Source organism: Pteropus alecto, unplaced genomic scaffold (assembly GCF_000325575.1).
Source record: "Pteropus alecto unplaced genomic scaffold, ASM32557v1 scaffold155, whole genome shotgun sequence".
In the NCBI taxonomy this organism is placed as follows: Eukaryota; Metazoa; Chordata; class Mammalia; order Chiroptera; family Pteropodidae; genus Pteropus; species Pteropus alecto.
The window spans coordinates 2,009,180-2,014,860 of NW_006438113.1; the positions used below are offsets into that span (position 1 = coordinate 2,009,180).

Here is a 5,681-nt window from a genome sequence, read left to right on the forward strand (position 1 = left end):
GGACAGAAGGTAATGGAAGGTCAAACTTTCAAGACTAAAATATTTTCATCTGCTAACTAGAGAAGCATTTTGATTAGGAAACTTGTGGGGTACCACTTTTATCATTGACAGATTTCTGAAATCATTTTACCTTAAATTTTCTCCAACATCAGTTTTTACTCTAGTTGCCGTGGCCATTTGAGGATTGGTATAATAAAGTCAGTAAAAAGGACATTTTGTCTATCAGAAACTAGTATATCTTGTCACCTAGTTTAAGCCTATCAATATAGAGGAGCAAGCTCTGTGGTGTGCCAATCTTAGATGAGACTCTAGGAGTTAGGCTCTTTGTCTAACTGCAATAAAATCTTCATTCTTTTTCTAATTCTGCCATCACTATAACAACTCATATCTCAAAATAAGCAATCAAACTCTCCTGTTGTCTGACTCTACTTACTGTACTACCAGTTTGTGAATGGCCCAGGTGCCTCTGGTGGTTTTCTAACACTTCAATATGTGTCCTATATCACCCAAGACCAGATAACTTGCATTTGCAAAGACCCCATGAGCATAAAGGGAACAATGCTAAAACATTTGTTATGGTACCAGAGGATGAACTCATCTGATATGGTAGTAATAGGCCTCTCCTTGTGAAGGCACTCAGTACTTCAGTTTTCTTCAGTTCAGTTTCTGTTTCTCTCATGATTATTATTATTTTAATTTTTCACTAAATTGAGTGATATAACAGTGTCATTTCATGATTCAAAAACTGACTCCATGAACTATTACATATCAAGCAGTTACATATTTTTCCCTCTTCAACATCAGGATAAAGAAATTATGTTGGGATATTTTTGGCTGGATCGTACCCCTCACCTTCTCTTTCTTCTTTCCCCATGCTATGTTCCTCCCCTTAAGCTAATGAGTTCTGAAAGCCTCTATTGAAATAAGCAATGGGGGCATTGTCATTCAAAGCTCAAAGTGAGATCATGGAGTCTCTTGGACCTTGAAGAAAGTCTTACTTATTTTAAAGGCTGTATCTTTTTCAAAAAAGAAAAACCTAAGAAATCCTTCACAAATCCTTTACCTTTCATGCTGACTATCCAAGGCATTTCACTTTAATTCTGACTGTGCACTTTTCTTTGCTCTCCCTTAACACACTTTAGAAAGGTGAATGTTTGCCTCCCGGGTATAGCCTTTTGTCCAGCCCTGCAGAGCTTTGGCACCATTAACTTGACCTCTCCCTTCCTATAAAAAGCAGCATGTATGAATCACTGGAGAAGAGCTGGGCACAGGCAGAAAAGGCACACCAGGTACTCTTCTATCCACAGGGAGGGTCCATGTGAGTATTCTTTTCTAGAAAATATGGAAACTCTCCCAAAGAGACAAACCATGACCATAAAGTCTTCTACCTGGGAAGGAAACACTGTCCACACTTATTTTCATCTCTGCCATTGAACAAGATTACTATCATGCCCATGGACACAAGTCTGGAATCAATTAGTACAATGTGCCATACAGCATCATGTGGGTTAAGAAACGGGCAAGAGATTAAAGAACACTGAGGTTAAGTGGCAGGGGTTGGGTATGGAGAAGAAATCTGCATCAAACTGATTTTTAAAAATTTACTAGCTACTTTTTTCCACTTTTTAAAAACTATTATTTTAGAGCAGATTTAGGTTTACGATAAAATTAGGAGGAAGCTACAAAGATTTCCCATATTCATTCTTCCCCCACACATTCATAGCCTCCCTCATTATCCACATAACTCACCAGAATGGTACTATTTTTTAACCAAGGATGAAACTATATCGACCATCATAATTACCCAAAGTCTGTAGTTTACCTAAGAGTTCAATCTTGGTTTGTACATTCAATGGGTTTAGATGAATGTGTATATATATATATATATACACACACACACACACACACACATGTACACATATATATACACATACATACATATATATACACACATACATATATATGTATATATATGTATATTATACAGAATATTTTCGCTGCCCTAAAAATTCTCCAAGCTCTGCCTATCATCCTTCCCCTCTTCCCCCAGCTACCCTCTCTCTAATCACTTATCTCTTTCTTTGTTGTAGTAAATACTTAAATCATATTTTGATTTTTTTGTTTGGTTTGGTTTTGGTTTTAATTTTTATATATTTTTTTTTTCGATTACAGTTGCTGTACAATATTATAGTAGTTTCAGGTATAAAACACAGTGGTTAGACATTTATAAAACTTATAAAGTGATCACTCCAATAAATTTAGTACCCATTTGACACCATACATAGTTATTACAATATTACTGACTATATTCTCCATGCTATACTCTACATCCCCATGACTTTTGTAACTACGAATTTGTACCTCTTAACCTCCCCCCTTTACTAATTCCCATACCCCCTAATCTGACAATTATCAAAATGCTCTCTGTATCTATGAGCTTGTTTCTGGTGTTTGTTTGTTTTTCCCATTCTCTAGATTTCTCATATAACATTTGCCTTTCTCTGCCTGACTTACCCGACTCAACACAATACTGTCCAGGTCCATCCATGTTATTGCAGATGGCAAGATTTCATTCTTTTCAATGTCTGAATAATATTCCACTGTATATATGTACCACCTCTTCTTTATCCATTCATCCATTGGTGGATACCCAAGACACCACCAGATCTTGGATACAGGAAACAATGCTATAATGAACATATCAATTCACATGTCACTTCAAAGTAGCACTTTGGGTTTCTTTGGAAAAATACTCAGAAGTGAAATAACTGGGTCCTTCTTTGTCTCTTGTTATAGCCTTTGTTTTAAAGTCTACTTTGTCTGGTATAAGTATTGCTATCCCAGATATTTTCTGTTTGTTTCCATTTTTATGAAATATCTTTTTTCATTTCTCTACTTTCAGTCTATGCATGTCTTTATTTATTTTTTCTTCTTCTTAAAGAAGACCCTCTAACATTTCCTGTAATACTGGCTTGGTGATGATGAACTCCTTTAGCTTTTCCTTGTTTGGGAAGTTCTTTAGGTGTCTTTCAATTTTACATGATAACTTTGCTGGGTAGAGTCATCTTGGTTGTAGGTCCTGACTTTTCATTGCTTTGAATATTTTGTGCCAGTCCCTTCTGGCCTGCAAAGTTTCTGTTGAATAATCAGCTGACAGTCTTATGGGAGCTCCCTTGTAGATAACTAACTGCTTTTCTCTTGCTGTTTTTAAGGTTCTCTCTTTGTTTTTAACCTTTAGGATTTTAATGATGACGGGTTTTGGTGTGGGCCTCTTTAGGTTCATCTTGTTTGGAACTCTCTGTATTTCCTGGGCTTGTATGTCTATTTCCTTCACCAGGTTAAGGAAGTTTTCAGTCATTATTTCTTGAAATAGGTTTTTAACTTCTTGCTCTCTCGCTTCTCCTTCTGGTAGCCCTGTGATGTGAATGTTGTTATGCTTGATATTGTTCTAGAGACCTCTTATACAATTCTCATTTTTTTTCTCATTGCTTTCTGATTGTTTTCTGCTACCTTATCTTTTAAATCACTGATTTGATCCTCTGCTGTATCTAATATATTTTTAATTCCTCCTAAGGTATTATTCAGTTCAGTTATCGTATTCTTCATTTCCGACTGGTTCTTTTTTATGTTTCTGTCTCTTTGTAAAAGTTCTCACTAAATTCATCTACTCTTCTAAGTTTATTGAGTGTCCTTATAATCAGTGTTTTGAACTCTGCACCTGGTATATTACTTGTCTCCATTTTGTTTAGTTCTTTTTCTGGAGCTTTGTTCCATTCTTTCATTTGGGATATGTTTCTTTGTCTCCCCATTTTGGCTGTCTCTTTGTGTTTGTTTCTATGTATTAAGTAGGACTGCTCTGTCTCCCGATCTTAGTAGAGTGGCCTTAGGTAGTAGGCATGCTGCGGGTCTCAGTGGCACAGTCTTCCCTCGTCACCTGAGTGGGTGATCCAGGTATGTCTTTTGTATGGGTTGTGTCTGCCCTCCAGTCAGGCTTTGTTCCTGTTTGCTTGTCAATGGGAGGGAATGACCCTCAGGTTGATTGGTTGTGATGACTGGCCATGGCCAGTGGAGGAGCTGTTGTACAGGGGCTGACCCTACAAAGCAGGATTTGCTTTAGCAGGATTGTGGTGCCAGCTCTATCTTTGAGTGTGACATCCTCAGATGTGACCCCAGTTGGGCTCCAACTTAGACCAAAGCAGGCCACTGGGTGTGCAGGCTGGGGTCTCCTGGCAGGGGCCCTGCTGCAAGCCTAGTTCAGCTGCAGCCTATGTCCTGCCTGGAGCCACTTGGCATAAGGCATTAAGCAATACACAGATGGCCACCACCCACACTGGGTTTGTAAGTGTCTTGAGAAGCCAAGCCACAAACCAAACCTAGCTTCCCCAGTTTCAGGCTTGGGGCTGCTCAGAAAGAGGTACAGGGCATGCTGAGGCCAAATGCTGCTTGTTTAGTTTTGTAAACCTTTGAGATATTTTAGGAAAGTCCTCAGCATAAGCCAAGACAGGCTATTTGTATCGAAAAGCTACCAGAAGTGGCTTTAGTGGGCTGGCACGGGTCTCAGAGAATCACCAGGGAAGGGTGACCAGTGTTAGCTATGTCAGCGAAGACTCAGATATGGTGCCAGCCTGGGTCTGCAAGCTGGGAGAGGGGAGAGCTCAACAAAGGAACAATGCTCTCTGCCAGCACTTCTGTAGAGGAGAAAGCTGAGCTTCCAGCCCTTGCCCTGAAGCCAGACAACTCAGTTCCTCCCCATATGTCCCTGCTGACTTTCAAGCTACTGCCCCAGAGCTGAAGCTCAGAGTGAGCAAATCTGTCAGCAATAAGTTCTCACATCGGCCTCTTATTAGGAAAGTCTGCCACTCTCTCAGCCCTTCATCTCACTCAGCCACAATCTCCACTGGTTTTCACAGCCCCCCATCTCATCTCTCTCTCTCTCTCTCTCTCTCTCTCTCTCGCTCTCTCTCTCTCCCTCTCTCTCTTGCTTAATCTCTCTCTCTCTTTTTTTTTTAGGCGAGGCAACCCTTAGTTGATCTCACAGATTGCAAGGACCTTGTTAACTTACAATCCCTTATTTATTTTTTTTTTTTATGCCTCCAGCACCTGGTCTTCCTAGGTGATCTCCCATCCAAGTACTAACCAGGCCAGACCCAGCTTAGCTTCCGAGATCAGATGGGATCAGGCTTGTTCAGGGTAGCATGGCCACAGATGAGATTTCTCTTTCCAACACTGGATTCCTGTGCTGAGGAGACTAGTGTGGGGCCAGGACTCTTCTGGGAAGACCTCCGCAGACGAGATATTTTTCTTGATTCTCTACCATGACACGTAGGTATGGGACCAGCTCATTTCATGTCTCCATGTCTCCTACCAGTCCTGAGGTGGCCTCTTCTGTATGTCCTCAGTGGTAGGACTTCTGTTCAGCTAGACTTCAGGTGACTTGCAAAGATGGCTATTCTGTAGTTCAGTTATAATTTTGAGGTGGTTGTGAGTAGAGGCAAAAACAGTCTTTACCTACTCCACCATCTTGACTGGAACTTTCTGGCACACTGATTCTTGCTGTGCCTACTATGTCCTTCAGAAAACAATACCCTTTCAAAGATGTTCTGTGGCAAGATGAAGAAGATGATGTGAGGTCTAAGAGCCAACATTTGGATCTCAGATAGAGTCACAATGACCAGGCCTAG

General features: G+C 40.3%; 1 pseudogene; it reads right to left on the minus strand.

Annotated features, from left to right (window-relative positions):
• Positions 1-5,088: 5,088 nt before the first annotated feature.
• On the minus strand, positions 5,089-5,207 carry LOC112482707 (annotated as a pseudogene).
• Positions 5,208-5,681: the final 474 nt, after the last annotated feature.